Source organism: Corylus avellana, chromosome 8 (assembly GCF_965113065.1).
Source record: "Corylus avellana chromosome 8, dhCorAvel1.hap1.2, whole genome shotgun sequence".
Taxonomy (NCBI): Eukaryota; Viridiplantae; Streptophyta; class Magnoliopsida; order Fagales; family Betulaceae; genus Corylus; species Corylus avellana.
This window is the reverse complement of record NC_142497.1, coordinates 21,831,644-21,856,227: the sequence shown is the minus strand read 5'-3', so window position 1 is coordinate 21,856,227 and position 24,584 is coordinate 21,831,644. Positions and strand designations below refer to the sequence as shown.

Genomic DNA, 24,584 nt, shown 5'->3' with positions numbered 1-24,584 from the left:
ATCTTCCCCTTGTGGTAGGCCATGTCATCCCTAACGCTACATCCAACTATGTTGTGTTTGATGAATTGATGATGCTTTCCTCAGAATATCCCATGACCCATGCGGAACACGAAATTGTTCAATTAGTTATATTTTAAAACTATTTTTATCTTTTTTACTTTTTAAGAATTAAAAAAAAATTTCTCCAATATAACTAACTGTGGAGAGGATCTTAATTCACACCAAATTTTTTTTATTTAAAATTAAGGATAAATTGAAAATCTTATTAAAGTTTTAGGAGTATGGAAGTCATTTTATATTTTTTATCATTAGAAATTCAATTGATGAAATTAAGAGTTTTTGAATTTTGGGAGCTCTTCTCAAAACGCGTGAAAGTTCATAGGGGCTTTGTGAAGTTTTTCTTAAATTTAATCAATACTTTAAATTCTCTCTCACGTGTGAACACAAACTCCATTTTAATATGTGAGACCTAACACTTTAAATACTTAATTAAAATTGGAGTAAATGACGAAGTTAAGGTTCAACTTATGATGTTTGACTCTGATACCATGTTAAATCACTATCTTTCTTAAAAACTTAAGCTAATAAGAAAAAAATAAATTTAATCATTTAATAATACTTTAACAGTAGGGTGTTCAAATATTTGTAAGTGAGAAATGTTAGAGATCAATATTTTTCTCATATTTGGCTCATCTTATCTTACAAATCAAATATTAAATTTATAAATTGACGTGAACCCTACAAATTTAATAATCATTTAGTGCAAAAGGAAAAAAAAAATTCAAACGTTACAATTGCATGCACAGGTCTTTTCACCGAAAGCTATTTTGACTAGTGTTGTCCTGCCGTAGAGAAAGTTAATGTGAAATCAAAAAAGTTGTTGTGCTGTCTGCCTCTTCCTTCCTCTTTATGACTAAGCCTTCTCTGCGAAATTTCTCCGAGCTTTCCTCCTTGACTGGGTGAGTCAACAGCTCGGTCAGGTTAATGTTAAAAATCATTCTTTTAAATGTCTTTCAACCATCTCCCTATAATAATGAATGAATGAATTTATCATTAAATTTTTGTAGGACTTACATAAATTTACAAATCAATGATGAATCTATTAGATTTGCGAAGAAAGATAATTGAGAGAATGATATATAACATATCTCATGGTGAACCGGTGAAGCTGCACTTCTTAATATAAAAAAGAGAAATGCTTGGCTTCATTAAAAAGTCCATCTTTTGGCCATTTTAATCCTATGTTGCATGACACATTTTAAAATTAATAGATTTTAAACAATAAATTAATAGATTTATGAAAAATTGACTATGCCACATAGGATTAAAATGGCCAAAAGATGAACTTTTTAATGAAGTCAAGCATTTCTCTATAAAAAAAAAACATTTATCCTCTTAGAATTTATATTTTATTTGCACTTATTTGAAATTGATCAATTTTTAATCGAAGTTTCTAAGCTGAAACTTTACGTCCATTTTCTTGAATATTTTCCACCCATTTGAATCATAGCTCTAGCCTCTATGCTATTGTACGGAAACATATGAAACTTCATAAAATTATAAAGCCTAATTTTATTTAATGCAGTGTTGTATGTGCAAGTCTAGCTAGTAGTAAATCATTTTTACTTTAGCGTACTCAAAAAATTTAATTGTCTAATTCAAGCTTAAATTGAGCTGATTTTGTTTTAATACCGGCCGATTTGACTTAAATGGTATTCTCAACAAGCGTTTAAATTATTTATTTATTCATTTATTTTAAATGACATCTAGCGACGACGTTTTACTCTGCTGCTTGATGCGGTTGAAAGTTGAATTTTATGTTGATTAAAATTATTCATTTGCTTTCTTCAATTGTACTTCAAATATGATGTGCATATCTGAGGGTTCACCATAACACTACAGTGCGTCAATGATACATGCTGCTCTGCTCACAAGCCGGATTTAAAGGGTCCAAAATCAAAGTAATTGAAGGTGCAAAAATGTGTCCAGAATATGTCATTTAATTAGGTTTCCATCTTTGTATCAAAAATCTGTATGGTTTGTGTCATAGAGAAGCCACTACTTGAAAAACTTCAGCTATCTGGGGATTGTTAATTTGATTGGCTACTTGATTGGCACTGCCAAGTTTATGCAACTTGGCAGTCAAGCCATCTGGCTTCTACATTGTTGTTAGAGGACATAAGCTTTTCACAATCATATGCCATCTCTATACCCTTAAAAGCTAGGGAGAATAGATGATACATGAAGAAAGTAAAACAGATCATCTTTATCAATCTGAGAGGATTATATTTCATTATCATTTCTTCACAGTTGTGACCTTGGGCTTAAAAATAATTAGTCATATATAATGAATGAAGGGCAGAAAACAACCTCAATATTCAAGCTTTCCAAAAAGAAATGAAGAGATCGAAGAATAAAAAATCAAGGGTTCAAGAAAATAAAAACACTTATTATTTAATTTTCTAAATATTTTTTTTTTTTTAAAAAAATCAATGGATATCCCTACGAAAGCATCAACCCATCTCTTGCACAGCATTTGTTTCAAAAAAGTGCTTATGTCATAAACACACAGAGAGAGAGAGAGAGAGAGAGGGAGAGAGAGAACATGGAGAAGACTCTTCCTAAAATCATATGCTAGATTGTTGCACCTTCCCATGTAAACATCTGATTGAGGTCCCAAACATTTTAAAACTTTGAATCTCAACCAGATTGTTTGAATCTCAAACAATCTTCAACTTTGTTTTCAAGATATCATGAAGAAGTTGTTCTTGTAAATGAGCTATGCCATTGCACGTTTATGAACTTTCTTTAAGGTTAAAAAGAAAACTACTTCCATCAAATGCATCATGTATTTCATTATAGACGGCTTTTGCTAGGGTTGTTTTGCCTATTCCACCCATTCCATAAATGCCCACAATGCAAATGTCTCTTGTTCCAAGATTTAATAAATATTTTATATCCTGAACACGAGACTCCATTCCTATTGGGTATTTGGCAACATGCAAGCCAGTGGGGTTCACTTTACACAAAACTTTATCAACAATCTCGTCAATGATCTATTTTTTTTTTTTTTTTTTTCTTTCTAGTTGAATAGGGAAAAAAAAGGCGACACGGACAAATGCAGCTCATCTTATAACATGACAGCACTTGTCTTGTGCTGTCCAGCAACCCATTTACACTAGTCTTGATTGAGTTAAAGGCCACTTGGCTAATATTGAGTAAGAAACGGAACATACTTGGGGACTATGTGGTTCATTGCTTGAGTATTTCGATTTGGTGTAAATGATGAAGTCTTGTTGATTGTTCCTTGAGTTGGGCCATGTCTTCCACGATGTGAATAATGTTGATTATGGGTTGCATGTAAAAATATACATATATATGGATGATGCTAATTATTTGAGCTTTGACAGATTTAGTATGATTGAGTTAGTGCTTGAATATTGATTTTTGCAACTTCAATTAATGGTTATGCATGAAACCGATTCTGAGGATGGAATGAGATGGGTGTTTATTTTGTTGGGAATGCATAACTTTTGTAATTTTGATGATCGAAATGGATGGTGATTTCGGATTGGTTAATTTCTTGGATTTTTGTAGCATGCAAAGAAAGTGTCATGAAGTGAACAATACATTAATTGATTGATTGAAGTATATGTTCTGTATGAGTTTACCAAGCTTGATGATCCAGCCATGAAGGTGTTGATAGTTGTTTTCCTTGTTGGAATAGTTTTGAGTTGATTTAAATAGTTGCATGTAAAGAAAATAAATACTTTTTTTTAAAAAAAAAAAAAAATTCCAAAACAACTTTCCACACAACTCGGAGTTCCATAATGAACAAGTTCATCATGTGTCCATCAATTGAATGATAGATTATCATTCCGATAAGGTGACACACGGGAAGGAAAAGATAGTCATGCGTTTCAATGACAATAATAGTCACATAAATGCCTAGAAAAAAAAAGGTGTCACATAAATGGTAGAAAAATATAAAGAATATTTCCTTAAAATATTTTTTGCAAGTCCATAATGGTTTTTCATCCCAATAAAAATCCTAAGGGTGCGTCTATGATAGCGATTTCGTAAGAATAATCTGCATTTTTAAAAGATATCGCAAAATGTAAGACGTTTGATATTGCGATTTAAAAAACATTTAATTTAAAATTAAAAAAAAAAATCTACAATTTATATAAGCAAGTTAGGAAGTGCTTATTTGAAAAAACGCGAATTTAAACTAAAATAACGATTTCTCATAACAAATATTTAATAAAAAATTATTTTTTAACATGCTTTACCAAACATTTTTGCGATATTAAAAAATAGTGATTTCAAAAACGCAAATTTTAAAATTACACTTATTAAAATCGCAATTCTAAACGGACCATAATGATGCCGGATGGATCGTTGTGTGCGTAGCAACAAATCTAGGGAAGAAAATAACCTCAATATTCAAGCTTTCATAAAAAATAAAAAATAAAAAATTGAGAAAATACAGCATTTATTTGATTTTCTATATATTCAAAATTTTGTAAATCAATTATCCAACAATGCAAGCAAAAATAGAGTTTGATAGGCGATGAGAGTAACGTAAACATTATTTATTAACAAATACAACTTCGACTAGCTTAGGAAAAAAAAAAAAGAAAAAAGAAAAGAAAAGACACTCCTTTAATTAAAATAATAATAATAAAAAACATAAAAAGGATCTATATTTGGGGGGAATTGTGCTGCATGTGGATTTGCTGATGGGTGGGACCTCATCATCATCTATAGATGATCAGCATAAAAATCACTTTCATCTACTTCTATAGCATTTGCGCAATCAAATGGTATTATACTCATGTCGTCTGCATAAACCGAGACTGCCCTGGTGACGAAGAACCGCTCTATTTTGTCTCCACTCGTATCAATTACACTTGGCTCATTAACTGGTAGATGAATCCCACACTTCTTCACTTGTATTTCACCCTTAAGCTCTATATCCGGGACGTCGATGGACACCTCTATTTCGTCTCCACTTTTCTTCCTCAATTCTGCCGCCTGTACAAATATTTGATGTTCACAGCTACCAAAAAAGCGATCAGCTGTGGACACTATGTTGAAGTCCCGTTGGTGAGTTCTAGTTTTATTACGTAATCTCCAGACGAAGTTACTCAGTCGAGATGGGTCTCTGGGTGCTTCCTTGTTTGCTGCAAAAACAACGCAAAGCAGCATCTTGCCGATTTTACCATCCCATAAGGAAGGTACACGAAAGGATATTGAAGAACCGGTTGTCCGATGGCTAAACCAATTTGGAATCTCACTTCCGGGAAGGCAAAGGGAACAACCGGCATCTGCCTTGTAGATCATCTATTTGAAAAAAAATAAAAAAATAAAAACTGTTTACGTCATAATTTGTCCTGCACGACATCTATTTCAAAAAAAAAAAGTGTTTACATGATAATTAAAAGAGAGAGAGAAAGAACCTGGAGAACATCCTCCCTAAAAGCAGGTGATAGATTGTTGCACCTTCCCATGTGAAGACATGCTCCAGATCGAAAACTCTTCGAACTTTGAATCTCAACCAGTTTGTGGCAATTATTAAGGGACAAAGATCCTAAACTCTTGTTCGTCCAAGTTAAGATTCTTTCTAATGATGTGCAGTCATTTGCTGTCAAAATTCCATAAACCTGTACATTTAAGGGGACTGAGATTGATTGAAGAGTATTACACTCATCCAAATCCAAATGCCACAATTCAGGAAGGTAGTTGATGCAATTAGGTAGGTTACGAAAATTGTTTCTCGATAAATCCAATATTTCGAGTGAAGATAAAAGTCCAAATTCATCAGGAAACTCATCTTCAGACAAATTACGCCCACTGAGATTTAGCTGTGTCAGGTTTGTCAAAGAACATAATTCAGATAGGAAAGGTAACAAACTTGTGTGCTTGGAGCTTTTGGGTGATATCCATGATGAGGATGGTACTCCATATCCAAGTAACGGCATAATTGCAGGATTCCTCATAAGACCCAAAGAGGATGGTCGTTGCTCAATAGTTGTTCTGCCTGCCAACAATAATTTTAAAGCCTTCATATTCCCCAATTGTTCCGGTAACTTGTCAAGTTCTAAGCAATCAGACAACACAAGAGTTTCAAGAAGCTCTAAGTTAGAAATGCTACTTGGAAGATTTCTAAGCTTCTTGCATCGCCGTAAATTTAGTTCCTTTAGTATTTTTAGAAGTCCAATAGACTTATCAACCTCAACCAAGCTTATACAACCTTCAAGAATCAGTTTCTTTAGGCAGGAGGTTTCTAAGAATTTTGGTGATTCGATGAGGCATTTACTTCCACGTAATGACAAAGTTTCAAGATTCTTCAAAAGGCTAAAGGAAGACGGTAGTTGCTTAATAGCAGTGTTCTCCACATGCAGCTCCGTTAAAGCCATCATATTCCCCAAGTAATCCGGCAACTTTTTAAGATTAAAGCACTCGGACAAGACAAGAGTTTTAAGAGATTCTAAGTTATAAATGCTGCTTGGAAGATTCCTAAGGTTCTCGCATTTTAGTAAATTCAGCAAAACAAGTCTTTTGAGATATCCAATGGACTCATGAACCTGAACCAAGCTTGTGCAACCCTCAAGTATTAGTATCTCCAATTGTGGGACTTGTGAGAAGTCTGGTGATTTGGTGAGATATTTGGAATTGCTGAGATTAAGGACTTTCAACTTGTTAAATATCTGTGAAACAAAATAAAGAAAAAATAATTTCTTGTTAGTTAAATATTTAACATTAATAGAGGGAAAAAAAAAAAAAAAAAGCACTGTAAAATTTATTATACTTTCTTCTTCTTCCAAACTTGTTTGACATTACTATGCTGCATGTCAAGAATAACAAGGTTCTCTAGATGAAAATTCTGTGGTAGAAATTCCAGAGGGCAGTTATGCCAACAAAGCCATTTTAGCTCTTTAGAGAGGCATTCATAGGATCCTGTGAGATGTACGGAATTGATTTCAAGCAATCTCAAATTCTTCATATTTGTAAATGCTTCAGTTTTCAAATGTATATCTTCAAGTACAAGGAGATTTAAAATGAGACCCTCGATTGTTTCTGATCCCTGACAAAATAGATGGTTGGTTAGCAATGCACATCCTCATCTTGTGTAAAGCTAGAATAACTTTGAACTAGAGTATATATTCTCACCATAATTTAAAAGAGAATACTATAGTGATTTGAACATGATTAGAAAATGTTAAAATGTGATTGCATACCATTTAAATGTTGTAAATTGCATAGTGGAAAAAAAGCACTATAAGATATATAGATATACCACTTACCGTATGGTTTTGCAATACATTTAAGACATCCTCATGTAACCACAATCTGCTTCGCTTTTTTGGATGTTTCGGTGATTCTTTATGAACAATTTCCCTTCCCATATCTCGAATCAGATTATGCATCATCATCTTATTTTGGAAATCAACCGTAACAAGTGACCTCTGAATGAGAATAGGGATACCAATTCCTGGAAAGAAATTACAACCATCAAGTATTTTGAAAACATATTCTTGGTCCATACCGACAAAGAAACATGCAATATCAAGGAATATGTCATTTGTAGGACTCTTCAATGAATCAAAACTTATTCTAAGTATTTTTTGAATCTTGTCATCTGGAGTTATTCGTAGTCTTTCCAATTCACTTTTCCATTCAACAACACTTCTATCTTTAAGAAAAGAACCCCAAACCACAAGAGCTAATGGAATACCTTCAGCATAAGCCACTGCTTCAATCGAAAGCTCTAAGTAATCTTCTTTAGGATTGGTCATTTTGAAAGCATGCCAACTGAACAGTCGAAGAGACTCCCAACGATTCAATTCTCTGAGCTTATATTTTTTATCTGCTCTTGATGGACTTAACACATGTTCATCTCTAGTGGTTACAATGATTCTACTTCCCGGACCAAGCCATTCCTTTTCGACTAACCAATGTAGTTTTTCAAAGTCATCCACATCATCAACAATAACAAGAACTTTTTTTCCACCAATCCTTTCCTCAATTATACTAATTCCTCTTTCAACATTATCAATCTTCAAATTTGTTTTCAAGATATCATTAAGAAGTTGCTCTTGTAAATGAAGTAAGCCATCAGACTTTTCTGAGCTTTCTTTAAAGTTTGAAAGAAAACTGCTTCCTTCGAATGCAATACATATTTCATTATAGACAGCTTTTGCTAGGGTAGTTTTTCCGATACCACCCATTCCGTAAATGCCCGCAATGCAAACATCACTTGTTCCAAGATTTAATAAATCTTTTATATCCTGAACACGAGACTCCATTCCTATTGGGTATTTGGCAACATTCAAGCGACTGGGGTTTACTTTATACAAAATTTCTTCAATAATATACTCTCTGATGAATCTTGATTCATACCTGAAAACAATAAAATAAGCACAAAGATAAAAAATTGTGACTCATCAAAACTAATAAAGATGTTATCATCTCAATCATTTAGGATATAATACGTCATGACAAACAATTACGTTTTATAAAATTTAGTGATAATTATCATTGAAATATATTTCTATGTAATTTCTTCTCCCGATGACATGCCATGAAACAATTTTTTTTTTTTAGCAGAAAAAGCCATTAACTGTTTCCCACAAAAAAAGGTTACAATATCATTCCTCTCAAGTGCACAATAGTTTAATCCTAGACTTAATTATTCTACAAAAAAAGGTTTGTCTCTAGATAGTATGATCTTGATATCCAATAGAGTCGGCACTAAACATAAAATCATAAACCTTTTCAACTCAAACACTAATTTTGTTCAATCCATTTAGCTTAATGTTACTTAAAAAAAAAAAAAAAAATCAGTTTTTTTCTAAAATTTACAAGAAAATAAAAGGACCAAGAAAAAAAAATGTATGAAAAAGTACAAGCTAGAGTCCATAGCGTAATACCCATTAGCAATGCATTTGAGATCCCAGCCGGAACAATTAGCAGCATCAGTAAGAGCTTCCTTCCACCTTTGCACCCTCTCCATGTCAGTTTGAAACTGCTCTTCATGCCTAGCGAAGGCTTCCGCAAAAGTTCCCGTCTGGTTTCGAACATCTGAAGGGTCCACGTGATAAAATATGGGTAAAAGAGTGTGGCCTTCGGTATTTTTACAGTGCACGATCTCCACAAGCTCATCGAGGCACCACCTAGAGGAAGCATAACCTTGGGAGAAAATCACAATAGAAATTTTTGATCCATGAATAGCACTAAGTAGTTCCGTAGAGATGGTCTTTCCTCTTGGAAGCTCCTCGTTATCTCGAAATGTGCGAATTTTGAGTTGTACAAACGCAGAGTAGAGGTGATCGGTGAAGTTTTTGCGGGTGTCTTCACCTCTAAAACTCAAAAACATCGTAATTGCAATGAGGCGAGGTACTTGTTGTGGTTGAGTTTGATTGGACTGCAAAAGGAGACAAATCCGGTGAGAAACAGGAGTGGTAGACCCTGTAAAATGGGTGCAATCAATATTTTCCTCTTTTTATTTTCTTTTCTTTCTATTTAAAAAATGAGAAAGAATCGTTAAACCTGATTCAAAATGCAAATTCTTTTTATGGATCATTCACTCTGTTTCTTTTTCAACTTAGATTTTTATGGTTTTTTTTTTAAAATAGCTTTCACTTCCACTATGGCGGAGAACCAAGCCTTAGTGGAAATGAAAGATTTCTATCAGTCTCTCAAATGGGTCTCTCTGTTTCTCTCTTCCTCTCTCCTTGAAAATTTGAGGATGAAGAAGACTCCAGTATATTTGGCTTTCACTAGAGTTTCTCTGCTAAATTTTGTGGAGCATCTAAATCACATCAGTTTGCCAAATAAATTACTCAAATCAAATGGCAACACGTGCTAATCAAGCTATAACACACAAATACATATGCATATCTATTAGATGTGAGTGCGGCGAATACAGTACCTTCTTTCTTTGAGCATTCGCCGAGAAGAATCTTGTGAGGCTGGTTTTGGTCTTGGTCTCGCACTGGTGATTTGGGCATTGGGAATTGACTTGTAAGGTCAACAACAATTCCTTGGGAAGGGTCGTTAGGGTCATTCATATCGTAAGGAAGAGATGCTTTGGTGAAACTGTAGGTTCCTTCTGAAAGGCGATTACTTGAATCCAATAACCTGAAGAAATCTGCTGAGGCTGCGGAAGCCATGGCAGTAATTGAACCGACAGGAAGTGGATGGTTATGTGTGCCGTAATAGGTTGTTACGTGTATAGACATGTCCTCTGAGCATCTCCCAACCTACTTGCAAAAGAATAAAGAACATGTATGAAAATTTAATACAAGAAATGAATGAAAACCCAAGAGAAGCAAAGTGAAGTGAAATAAAGACTATAACATATTCATACATATTTCCAAACTGGGCAATCTGGATCCACTATGCAAACATAGACGTGTATTGTAATATGATATTCTTTAGTAGGAGATGTCACCTCATATATTCCCCATTGGCATCCATCGGTCATCTACAGCAAAACTTTTGATTAAATTAGAATCATGTGATTGTTTGAGCTCATAAAAAAAGTTTATATATGAGAATTAAACTCACAGAGTCTACTTCACATCTGGCTATGACCGTAACACGTGCATCCCTATTGGCTTGGAAGGCAACATCGTCATCGTCTTCTTCTCCTGCTGTGGCCTCAGCTGCTTCTTCTGTATCATGCACATGTACTCCTCTTCAGTCTTTTTCAACTTAACAATATACATATTTTTTTAAAAAATGGCTTTAACTTCCATTATATATGGCCGAGAACCAAGACATAGTGGAAATGGAAGCGGAAATGAAAGCTTTCTAGCAGTCACTCAAATGGGTCTCTCTGTTTCTCTCTCTCCCTGAGAGTGAGAATTTGGGGATGAAGAAGACTGCAATATATGATATATATCACTGGAGTTGTGTGCTAAATTTTGTGGGAGCATCTACATCTTTCACTGGAAAAGTCAACAGCTGCTAGCTTAGGGTGATGAGTAATTGCGCAATCACACCAATATGCCATATAAATTACTCAATCAAATTGCCATTATACCCGCTCACATAATTTTTTTTTAGAAACAAAATTAAACGCAAGAGAAAATATTTGAGCACCGAGTCTTATGGAGCACAAGTCAATTTAATTCTAAAAGTTACCTTTCCCGGGCTAATGGAGCCATCACACACAAATAAATACAAATGCATACACCTAACCGTTTCTATTTGATCTGTGAGTTACCGTCTTCGTTTCGGTCTTGGACGCCGACAACCTGGGAGGCCACGATTTGGTCTTCGATGCCGACAACCTGGGAGGCCTCGTTTTGGTGTTCGGATTCTGGCAGTGGAAAGCACAAAGGCAAGCATTGTCGTATCACACTGACGATTTGGCCCATGGGTAGTGGAGTGGTAGATAGAGAGAGAAAGGATGGCAGGGTAGTTTGCAGAAGAAATCGTGGTTTGGAATTGGAGGGTAATATTAAGGGAGAAGTGAGAAATGTGAGAATTTTGGGTTGTGAGAGAGAGAGAGAGAGAGAGAGAGAGAGAGAAAAGATCAGCTGAATGAAGATGAAGACGAAGAAAACTCCATTCTTTTTGACTAAACGTTCTCCTCAAAATTTCTCGGAGCTTTCTCTTTTGTTTTTTGTTTTTTCACTTTTCTTTTAGATAAAACGAAAGATGTTCTGGGTCTTTGTTGACTGGGTGAGTCAACAGCTGGGTTGGTGGTGATGAGTAATTGCGTGGAATCTGCTTTGCCATTGCATAATGCGTTTTCTTTATATGAGAAAAAGAGAGAATTTTGGTTGAGAAGGGAACGGGAAGGCTCTTGAGTGGGGTCTCCCTCTCCCGTAGTCTAACCCAGAAAGAAAGCAGAGTAAAAAATTCTTTGTCTTCAGAAAACATCTTGGAAGTTGTAACTGTGAAGGAATAGACAACTATAAAGTAGTGCTGCTATACACAGATTTTGGTTGCAGGTTTTTCATCACCTACATTGTTTTAGATCTTACAATAGTGGGTTTGGATGCCATGGATGGAGATTCCAATGCCCAGGGAAATATTATAAGTGTTTTGATTTGAATATTTTTAGCTCCAGTCCTGTTGCACCCATGAAGATTACTAGTGTTTTGGCTTAAATGTTTAGACTGTTTAGTAGAAGTTTCTTCTATGTTTTTGACTTTGCAATTTGCATGTGTGTAAATGTTTTGCTCCAAATACAGTGAAGGCCAAATGTTACTCTACAGTCTACAATATCAGTTTTTAGAGTAACAAGAAATCACCCATGTGGAGAGTTGTATAAAAAAAATTAGTAGGAGAAAAGAGAGAAGCTATTGGCTTGTGTCTACTCTGCATATAACCAGAGAGTCATATTTATGATTATTTTGGACAATCCAATGGTCCAACACATAATGGTCCGCCATTGATTTTTTCTCGCTATTAACCTTTATCAATCTAAATGCTAATTTTTACTGTTATATTATTATAGTTGTATAAAAATCGTATGCGAGTCTACTAAATAGCTTTTCTCAAATTAGATATCTTCAGTAACACATTGAAGTCCAACTTAATGGACATCTTCAATAGCATATTAACCTCTCTTGTAACAACAAAAAACTTAGAAGATTTGTAACCACCAAATCTTTAATTTTCTTTTATAACTTCCAAATTCTTAAATAAAATATATTTCATAATTATTTGAAATAAATAATTTTATTCATTTATTGAATAAATCTAACAGCAGCTTCACTACTTGAATTATTGCGTATGTACTAGTGTTTTGATTTGAATATGACTAGCTCTTGTTGCACCCATGAAGATTACTAGCTCCTGCTTCACTGTAGTGTTTTGCTTTAATCAAAATGCGGGAAAATGTTACAAGGACTAGTATTTTTGAATAAAGTTTCTATGTTTTAGACTTTGTAATTTGCATATGTGTAAATGTTTAATAGAAGTTTCTATTTTTTTTTTTTTTTTTTTTTTTTTTTAATTTTTCAGGTAACAAACCTTCCTTCGTTCAAACTATAGAGATCACAGAAAAAGAAAAAAAAAAATACAAAAACAAACTTACTAGAAACCCCAACCGGATAAATCTCAAAAACAGGAATGAGATCATTAAGGGACAGGAGAGATGCGAATGCAGTCCGAGAAAACTCTTACTGCGGCGTATACTGATGATGAATATAACCATCAGAAATACGAATACTCCTATCAAACATCTAAATAGGTTTCCTAAAAAGCCATGGAGATTTAGATGATAAGTAACTGTGGAAAAAAGGTTTCCAAAATGAAACCAGAAAGAAAAGTAAAAAAGATCCATTCCACAGACAAAGAATTTGAAGACCAATCAGATCAGGATTAAAACTAAGCAACAAAGCCAACAATTATAGAAAGTTACACAAGATAACAAAAAAAAAAAAACAGCGGCGACTGAGGGATGCTTCAGCAAACGCTGCACAGCGCGTGGAACCCACGCGCGGGCACTTTAGGACTTTAAAAAAGCTAATCTTCAAGCCTACACAAATCTGGCCGATGAAGACATTAAAATGGAGTTCAGACTTTCCAATTATTATGTTTTACTTATTATAGTAGGAGTTGAGAAATATGGTACACTTTCTCGAAGTTCCAAAAATGCCGAGAATTTAAAAAAGATCATTATCACTTTTCCTTCTTAGGCCAATAAAATTAACTTCCCGACACTGTTTTTTTTTTTTTTTTTTGACATGTCTACATAAGTGGATGGAGATTGAATTTAGTGACCTTCGCTTCATGAAGAGTGATTTCCAACCGATTGAACTATCCCTTGAGGACCCAACACCTCCTTTCTAAAGTCAAAAAAATTGTCAAGAGCATTTTTTTTCTCCCAATTAGCAGCGTTTTTGAAATGCCAATAATAGCTTCTTTTTTTTTTTTTTTTTGTAGTGGTCGAGAAAAGTACTAAAATTTAATATATAAAATAATATTAGAATGAATGGCTAATTAATGTGTGACAACAATTCAAAAAAAAAAAAAAAAAAAGTGTGACAACTTTTTATTTTATTTTATTTTAATTTATTTTTTTAATGTTATGACTACTAGTTGAAGGGAGAAATCAATCGTTGTTTGAATTTAATGATTTTTTTTTTAAAAAAAATTATAATCTTTCTTTTCAATTGTTTTTTTTTTTTTTTTTTTCCTTTTTATAACCTCCCTGTTGACTTGGACTCCTACTATAATAGATACCAAAGAGCAATAAAAATATTACTACATGACTTATGCACCGTAGTGCTACAAATAACTAAAAGACTCGGGCTGACTTCAAATATTACTCCTAATTTGAAGGAAAAACGAATACAAATGCGTTAAAATTTGAAAAAGCAAGCCGTAGGAAAAAAAAGAAAAAAGAAAAAAAGAAAAAGTAAACGTGTCCCCCATATTTAAGTCGACCAATTACATTTGGATACAAAAAGGTTTGCCTTGATTACAACGAAATTTAAAGAAATAACTACCAGAAATGAGTTCAAATCGAAAAAGCAAACCTTAAAAGAGAAGTAAATAAATGTGTACAGTGTACCCCATATTTAAGTTCACCAATCTATAAATTAATATAATTGTCAACGGATTTAATGAATCTACCCAATACAGCCTTTCATATTCCTTTTTTTTTTCTTTTTTATTGGTCCATCACTACGCAATTTTGTGCAAAATTCGTGAGGGAAAAGGCTAAAATGATACCCACTTTGGGAGCTCTGGCTGTGTTGTTTCTTACAAAGAAAGTTGGTGAGTAGCTGTCCCACATGGGAGGGTGGTTGCGTTGCCGTCACAAATGCTGCGGAGTTGGGCGTGCCGACTAAGTTACTTGTGATGAGGGGCTCAAGTCAGCCCTACTATAGGGTTTATTAGTTATACAAACGACTAAAATTAAGCCTGAAAAATTTTATTAAAAAAAAAAAACTTAAATTAATCTTATCTTATTCTTATTTTCAATGTGGATCTTATCTTATTCTTATTTTCAATGTGGACGAAGCTTATTAAGGCCTTGTGGCCTACGGTGATGAGGTATTAATTTCAGTTTTTTTTTAATGCTAAAAATTAATTTTTAAAAGACAATTTTATGTTAAAAAAAAAATTATATATATTTTAAATAAAATTATTTTTTTTGGTAGGCCAAAGCCACCAACCTTAAGGTGGTTATGCCCCTGATTGTTGCGACTTTGGAAGAGCTCTATACCATTTACAATCAACTTTCTACCAAGTCATGATGCGCATCCTCTGTGAAGACTTCTTAATTTTGCATGCTATATATATTCTCTAGCTTGTTCTTTCTCTCATTATTTTTATTTTTTATTTGTTACTTTTTAAAATTACTATTGAAACTGTATGGCCTAAACGTGAGATTCACATGATGAATAATAGAAGAATGGGAGGAGTGAAGGATTATGAAAGAAAGTGAATCTTTTTCTCATTGCTCATGTGAAAGGAGTTAATGCTTTAATTAATTTCTAGCTAGCTAGTACAGCAATTGTCCACATTTTTGTTGGCCACCTATATCTAATTATCTATAGAATCCTTGAACTCTTGTGATTTAGAAACTTTTCTTTTAAATAATTTATCGTGTAATTTAATTTGAAAAAAAAAAAAACTAGCGGTAGAGAAGGGGTGATATTAAAATCTGTCAAATATATATGATGGTATAAGCTGGCCGGTCAGCCCAGTACAAATAACATTCAAACATTTACGTGCCTTAAGGCTTACACCCGGCCAGCTGCATCCACTAAATTAAATGGCATGAGCTCTTAGGATGAATCCGGTCTTGTCCTTGATGCACAAGTTCTAAGAGCAGCTCTCCGCAAATTCTCACCTGCTCAAATGATATATGATATAATTTTATAAATCAAGTCGAAAGAACTTTGAGGCAGCTTCATCAATAATACATCAATAAAACACACAACTAAGATTATGCTTCAACATTCATACACCTTTTGACGCATTATATTAGGTACACATTTTTAACTTAGTATATCCGTATACAGTTCTAACGTGTATGGTTCATATGAAAGGAGTTAATGTTTTTTAGTACAATAATTGTACTATGTACAGTTCTAACGTGTATGGTTCATATGAAAGGAGTTAATGTTTTGTAGTACAATAATTGTGTAGTTGAATAATTGTCAACATTTTTGTTGGCTACCTATGTCTTGTCCACACCCATTTCACATTACATTTTGTTGGCTTCCGTTGAACTTTTGTGGTCTATTAACTTTTCTTTTAATGAAATTATGGTGTAATTTAATGCGGGAAAAAGTAGTGGTAGAGAAGGATGATCGTCCTATTTTTTCCCACGTCATCTCTTATCTTATTCTGACGATGCTTGCAAGAATTATGTCACATGAACCATGACGAAAGGTGAATGTTGTCCTGTTTCTGCAAGAAAGAATTATCCTTAAAATTTTAGCCCCAAATTATGTACCACAGCATGGGTAGCCATTATCCCCAATCTTTTGTCACCCACTTTTTCTATAATCCTACACATCTTAAGAATTTCTTGGATTTTGTGAAGAAATAAATTTCACAAAATTGTGAAGGGTTCTGATACCATACCAAACACAGCTTACTGTGATTGAAAGAAGCTATGAAACAGAGAAGAATAGAGAAGAGAAGAAAAGAAGAAGATGAATTGAGAAGATTGAATAAGTTGAGAGAGAGAGAATCTGTGAAAATGTATTCTCTGTATATTCAATTTTAATGAAATACAATGAAAGAGTTCAACTTATATACTTGATTACATTAATAACAAAGCTTAACAAACTAGCTAACTTACATCAAGTTAGACTAGAAACTAAATAAACAGAATGAACCAGAATTAGTTCAAACTGTAACTAATTCTAATAAAGCTTGTTTTACACGTGCATAATACAACTTCAACTGATTGTTAAGTTGTCTAATAGATATGTGATCAATCATCCGTGGCATCACGAAAGGTGGGTGTTGTCATGTTTTTGCAAGAATTATCCTTGAAATTTTAGCACCAAATTAAGACCACAGACAGGGTAGCCATTATCCCCAATCTTTTATCACCACCCACTTTTTCTATAATCCTATGTTTTGGACATTAAAATGGCCATTGAGACTTTCCAATTACTATGTTTTACTTATTATAGTAGGAGTTGAGACTTTGCAATTACTATGTTTAATGAACAGGTTAAAAACATTTTGGTTAAAATTTTAATTTATGAACACAAGTTAACCCCGTTTTTTGGAAAATGCTGTTAACTCTAAGTGAAACTTTCTTGGCGTTTCTATAAAAACACAGAGAATTACTTTGAATAAGAATCGGCATTTTTATAAAAATGTCAAGAATTTCCCTAAATAATTAGCGTCGTTTTTAAAAAGCAGTAGAAAAATACGTCATGCTCTCTTGGAGTTCAAAAATGCCGAGAATTTAAAAAACATTATCACCGTTCCTTCTTAGGCCGATAAAATTAACTTCCCGACCTTACCTTTTTTTTTTTTTTGTTGACATGTTCACATAAGGGGAGGGATATTCGATCTAATGGCATTCGCTTCATAAGGAGTGGTCTTCAGCCAATTAAACTACCCCTTGAGAATTTGGCACCTCCTTTCTAGTCACAAAGAAAAGGTCGAGAAAAAAATTCTGAGCGTTTTTTCTCCCAATTAGCAGCGCTTTTGAAAGGCTAGTAATAGCTTCTTCTTCCTTTTTTTTTTTTTTTTTTTTTTTTGTAGTGGTCGGAAAAAGAACTACAATTTAATATATAAAATAATATTAGAATGGCTAATTAATGTCCCCAAGAGGTACGTAACTCACTCAGCTGGGACCATGCCTCATGAAACGGATGTCACTAGTTTGAATCTCCCTCTCCTTTTTGTGCAAACATGTCAAAAAAAAAAAAAAAAAAAAAAAAAAAGCTAATTAATGTGACAAGTAGCATTTTATGAGTGCTTTTTTTGTTTAATGTTGGTTTTATGACTACTAGTTGAATGGCAGAAATCAATAGTTGTTTGAATTTAATGATTTTTTTATTTTTTATTTTTTATTTTTGTAACCTTTCTTTTCAATTTTTTTTATATAACCTCTCCTACTATAATAGATACCAAAGAGCAATAAAAATATTACTACAAGATTTATGCACTGTAGTGCTACAATAACTAAAGACTCTGGCTGACTTTAAATAAATAACTATGACTACCAGTCTACCATATAATATCCTTACTTCGACAATTCTACTACTGCAACGTAGCCATTAAAGGACAACAACTAAACAAGTAAAAGATAACTCCTCCAAACTTCTTCTTCAAAGTAATATATTCTTACATTACATTTAGCTCATCAACTACAAGATGAACTCCACACTTCTTCACTTCAACTCCTTCCCAAAGTAATTAGTCATACATAATGAATGAAGGGCACAAAACAACCTCAATATTGAAGCTTTCAAATTGGAAACTAATTTCTGATTTTTAAAATTATAAACTACTTTATAGTAGTTAATGAAGGATTTTTGGTCAACAGAAAATGATTTCAGTTGGACTAGCATTTTACGTCGCTTCAAACACCATAAAATACATAAATCAATTTCAAGAAATCATTTTACGCCGAAACAAACGAAGCCATAGTTCATCGCCGACCAAATCTTGTGGAAAAATAGCATCAGCAATATGTATGTTGTAAACACCGGTAAAACTTTAGAAACAAAGCACCATAAAATATGTGGTTTGTACCAGAACCACTCTCCATTTTTAGTTCGATTTCTTTTTCTTTTTTTTTTTCTTTTTCTTTTTTGTGAAATTGACTTGCAAGCTAGCTTTTGGCTAGTTGAGACTTATTTCATTTTACCTTTGAATTATTAGCAATTAAGACATATAATTATTATTGTGTGTCCTTATTCTGTATCTGGGCCCTGGGGTTGAGGTTGTGCTATATCATGAGACATGTGGCATCTTACTCAGATGTAGGGGTGTCAAAAATTACCGGGGAATCGGAACTGAAATCGAGAAACCGGGAAACCGGAAACCGAGAAATCAGAGAGCCGGTTCCGGTTCCGGTTGCAAAAAAACAAAAAACCGGTACCCCAGTTTTGGTCCCGATTTTTGGCACCTGGTAAGAACCGGGAAACTGGAACTGGGTACATATATATATATAAAATAATATATTTTAATATTATATATATATAATTTTTTTTTTTTTTTTTGGCTTTTTTGCTTTTACCTAGGGTTCACACACGCCTCTCGCTTTTAGTCGCTTCTTCCTTGCCCAATACTAGCCGCCGCTCTCTAACACACTCTCTCTCTCTCTCTCTCTCTCCCCCTCAGCGTTAATCTGGAGGCGCTGAGGGAGAGGAGGCTGCAGCCGAATGTCAAGGAGAGAGATGAAGCGAGAGAACGAGAGATAGCCGTGCGAGAGAGAGGTTGAAGGAGGGAAAAACAAAGAGGTAAGAAGCCATCAAAAAAATTTGATTTCTTTTTGTTTAGTGTTTATTTATGGAGAATAACTTCAATGTGGTCCATTCATAAAAGTGGACTTTTGTGCAAACCATTCAGTAGTTGCCGCATCAGTTGAACCATTCTAAGAAAAAATAAACACCCACACTTGATTATATCAGATTTTATTATTTTTTAAAACAAAATAAATGGAAAGGATGGGAGAGAGAGGTGGGCGGCTCGCCGCCACTGCTAGTGGCCCGGGGTGGCCGCGAGCCAACCCCAACAGCTTGGGGGAGAGAGATCCGGCCACTGGGGGTGGATTGCGGCCACCCCCAGCGGCCTGGGGGTGGCCGAATCTCTCTCCCCCAGGTTGTTGGGGTGGATCGCGGCCAACCCCAGCAGCCTAGGGGTTGGCCGTGATCCACCCCCAGCGGCTTGGGGGTGGCCGCGATCCACCCCCAGCAGCGCTAGGGGTCGCCAGATCTCTCTCCCCCAAGCCGTTGGGGTGGATCGCGGCCTGGGAGTGGCGGCGAGCCACCCCCAGCGGCCTGGGGGTGGCCGGATCTCCCTCCCTCAGGCCGTTGGGGTGGATCGCGGCCACTCCCAAGCCGCTAGGGGTGGATCATGGCCAACCCCTGTGGCGGCAGGGAAAGGCTGGACGGTGGGCGGCGGCATGTGGGCGTGGGCAGTGGGTGGAACAGGCACACGGCAGGGGTGGTGGCTAATGTCTCTAAGGGAGAATTAATCCTATGTTTTGCTAACATACATTTTTTTTGCATTTTTCTTAGATTGTTGATGTGTCAAAATCTGTGTGGTTTGCACAAAATGGAGCTTTTGTGCAACGACCACATAGAAGATGCACTCTTATTTATGAGCTTTTTTGGTCGGTTTTGTATGGTTTTTTGACAATTGTTTTGGTAGTTTTCTATTTGAGAGAGTCGAATCTACTTGGTTTTTTTTGTAAACTATTTGTTTGGTTTTGATCTGTTCTGATCTATTTATTTTTGACATTTTGTTTTGATTTGGTTCCGATCTTTTTTATATTTGTTTGGTTGATGAGAAAGTGAAGGAAATTTGATGGAAAATTTCAGGGTTTAAGTTTTCAAAAAATTTGATGGAAAATTTTTGGGTTTAAATTTTAGGGAAAATTTTCAATTGATGGTTGACTGGTTGTTTATTAATTTCAGGTCTCGTTTTTGCTTGGAATCGTACGGATAATTGCAGCTTGGATCTATTTTGAGTTCTGTCGGCAGGGGAGATAAGGGAGAAGAAGAAAATCAGGAAAATTGGTTACCAAACCCGCTACAAATTGGAACTGGCCAGTAACCGGGACCCCGGTTCCCGGTTCCGGTCTCCGGTTTAGGCCAAAAATGGGGAAACTGGACCGGGTTAACACCCCTACTCAGATGTCTTCACGTGATAAGACTGTTGATAATTAGCCTACTCATCCTTTCTCTTCATCTGATGCTTTGGATGCCTTCAGAGCACGACCAACATATGTTTTGTCTCTTTTTTTTTCTTATATTTAAGAAAAATTTTAAAAAAATCACAAAACTTACTCAAATCAAATTTCATACATTTAACTAACCATCAATCGTTGCTACAGCGTTTTTCAATATGTAGGGAACCAAAAATCATTCCATATACATTATTTTAATAAAAAAACATTTCTTTTTCCTCTCTTTTCTTTCATCTTTTTGTCTTTAATTGAAGATTGTGTTGAAATTTTGTGAAAAAAGTGAGAGTGGGTAGGAAATTTGTATTTTGTAAAAAAAAAAATAATATTTTAATGGTATATGAAAATGTAAGGAAAACTATTGCGAAATATATTTTCATAGACAAGCAAAAAGTAATTTTGTACCATAAACTTAGGGAAAACTAAATGAAAGCTGCTGCTAGTGCTCTTAGTGGAGGCCACCTTATCTGCAACGCTAACTATCTACAATCTTCCCCTTGTGGTAGGCCATGTCATCCCTAACGCTACATCCAACTATGTTGTGTTTGATGAATTGATGATGCTTTCCTCGGAATATCCCATGACCCATGCGGAACACGAAATTGTTCAATTAGTTATATTTTAAAACTATTTTTATCTTTTTTACTTTTTAAGAATTAAAAAAAAAATTCTCCAATATAACTAACTGTGGAGAGGATCTTAATTCACACCAAATTTTTATTTATTTAAAGTTAAGGATAAATTTAAAATCTTATTAAAGTTTTAGGAGTATGGAAGTCATTTTATATTTTTTATCATTAGAAATTCAATTGATGAAATTAAGAGTTTTTGAATTTTGGGAGCTCTTCTCAAAACGCGTGAAAGTTCATAGGGGCTTTGTGAAGTTTTTCTTAAATTTAATCAATACTTTAAATTCTCTCTCACGTGTGAACACAAACTCCATTTTAATATGTGAGACCTAACACTTTAAATACTTAATTAAAATTGGAGTAAATGACGAAGTTAAGGTTCAACTCATGATGTTTAACTCTGATACCATGTTAAATCACTATCTTTCTTAAAAACTTAAGCTAATAAGAAAAAATAAATTTAATCATTTAATAATACTTTAACAATAGGGTGTTCAAATATTTGTAAGTGAGAAATGTTAGAGATCAATATTTTTCTCATATTAACCCTACAAATTTAATAGTCATTTAGTGCAAAAGGAAAAAAAAAAATCAAACGTTACAATTGCATGCACAGGTCTTTTCACCGAAAGCTATTTTTTTTTTTTTTTTTTTTGAAATAGGAATCTTCTCTCATTCATATAAAGCTTACAAGGGTGGAGCGGAATACTCCATCCTAACGATATCAGTGATACAATCAGGAATAGTAAAAAGCCACTGGGTAGTTACATTATTCTTTATAGCCATTTTCGATAGAGTATGCGCCACTTTATTTCCTTCTCGACAAATAAAAGACATCCGCCAATAGGGGATCGCTTTAAGCTCTACCTTTATATCCTCCAGTAACATTCCTATTTGGCTCCAGTCCTCCTTTGAAGCATTTATTCCATCAACTACAATCTTCGAGTCACCTTCAAAGTGGATCCGTTGAAAGCCCAGAGATTTGCACAGATTAATCGCCATAAGAACCGCCCCTGCTTCAGCCAAAGTCGGATCAAAGCAGCCCAAGAATGTTTTGCACTGTGCAGCAACAACCATGCCTTTTTCGTCCCGTAAAACAGCACCATAACCCACCCTGCCTGAGTCCTTCTTGATAGAGGCATCCCAATTCAGCTTCAACCAACCTGGGATAGGAGCGCTCCACTTCCTGCAAACTTCTGTCCTTCTCTTGTTTCGGTGTATAGCACTAGATTGCAGCAAATCAGTGTAAGTTGCTGCAGCAAGTAAAGCATTCTGTACCACTGCAGTAGGATGCCTAAATGTCCCCCCATGGACTACCTCATTGCGTCTGAGCCACAAACGACGGGTTATGCCTGCAAATTGGATTGTCTCCTCCTTCTTACATTTCCTGAAGACCTCTTCTATAATTTCAGAAAAACTCTTTCCAGAGCATGAGCTCTTTTGTAGTTTGATGCTTCCCACACTCCATGCATCCCTCGCCGATGGGCATTCCCACAAAATATGCAAAGCCGTTTCCTCCTCTAAACCACAAATAGGGCATAGGGGGTCATCAATGATCTTCCTTAGTTGCAGATTTTTCTTTGTGGGAAGTATTTCATGGCAAGCCCTCCACAAAAAATTCTTTTCGACATTCGGAACCTGCAAGCCCCATATATTTCTCCAGATTGTGCTGTGCCCCTTGGCGGAAGAACTCCCAGCCATCCCCTTTGTTTCCAGTTCCCTCTGAATATAATAAGCAGAGCGGACAGAAAACAAGCCATTTTTAGTGCCGCGCCAAATACACACATCTTCCCTATTGGAATGGCTGATTGGTAGGGAGAGAATCAGCTGCACCTCCTCCTTTGAGAATAAACTTTCCAGCAGCTGGGTCTTCCACCAACGTGAGTCCCCATCAATAATTTCACAAACCTTGGCATCCGGATTCAACAAAGAGGGCGGAGAAAGAATCTTGAATGTGGAAGGCCGAGGAACCCATCTATCTTTCCATATACGAGCTGTCGACCCATTCCCTATTCGCCAAATCAAACCCTCCTTTAGTAAAGCTTGAGAACTATGAATGCTCTGCCACGCAAAGGAGGGACGATTACCAAGTGAGGATTCAAGAAAATTCTGCCCCCTGTAGTATTTAGCTTCCATAATGCGGGCTGTAAAACTATTGGGCTGTTTCCAAAGACGCCATGCTTGTTTCGCCAACAAAGCTTTATTAAAACTTTGGAGATCTCGATATCCCATTCCACCATCACTCTTTGATAACCCCAAACGGCTCTAACTCATCCAATGTATCCTTGACTTTTCTTGGTGCCCCCACCAAAATTGTTGCATCAAAGAATTCATCTCCGAACACAACAATTTAGGTAAGAGGAATACATTCATACTATAGGTAGGTATAGCTTGAATAACTGCCTTAAGCAAAATCTCCTTCCCTGCTTGAGACAGAAATTTGATTTTCCAATCCTGAAGCCTTTTCCAAACCGAAAGCTATTTTGACTAGTGTTGTCCTGCCGTAGAGAAAGTTAATGTGAAATCAAAAAAGTTGTTGTGCTGTCTGCCTCTTCCTTCCTCTTTATGACTAAGCCTTCTCTGCGAAATTTCTCCGAGCTTTCCTCCTTGACTGGGTGAGTCAACAGCTCGGTCAGGTTAATGTTAAAAATCATTCTTTTAAATGTCTTTCAACCATCTCCCTATAATAATGAATGAATGAATTTATCATTAAATTTTTGTAGGACCTACATAAATTTACAAATCAATGATGAATCTATTAGATTTGCGAAGAAAGATAATTGAGAGAATGATGTATAACATATCTCATGGTGAACCGGTGAAGCTGCACTTCTTAATATAAAAAAGAGAAATGCTTGGCTTCATTAAAAAGTCCATCTTTTGGCCATTTTAATCCAATGTTGCATGACACATTTTAAAATTAATAGATTTTAAACAATAAATTAATAGATTTATGAAAAATTGACTATGCCACATAGGATTAAAATGGCCAAAAGATGAACTTTTTAATGAAGTCAAGCATTTCTCTATAAAAAAAAAACATTTATCCTCTTAGAATTTATATTTTATTTGCACTTATTTGAAATTGA

General features: G+C 35.0%; 1 pseudogene across 1 annotated transcript; it reads right to left on the bottom strand.

The window, feature by feature from the left end:
• Positions 1 to 4,764: 4,764 nt before the first annotated feature.
• On the bottom strand, positions 4,765 to 11,241 carry LOC148584279 (TMV resistance protein N-like; annotated as a pseudogene). Its single transcript, XR_015912936.1, has 8 exons — positions 10,576 to 11,241; positions 10,376 to 10,492; positions 9,938 to 10,268; positions 8,937 to 9,430; positions 7,311 to 8,406; positions 6,815 to 7,090; positions 5,463 to 6,713; positions 4,765 to 5,346 (listed from the first exon to the last, which is right to left on the bottom strand). The product of XR_015912936.1 is annotated as a TMV resistance protein N-like (transcript).
• Positions 11,242 to 24,584: the final 13,343 nt, after the last annotated feature.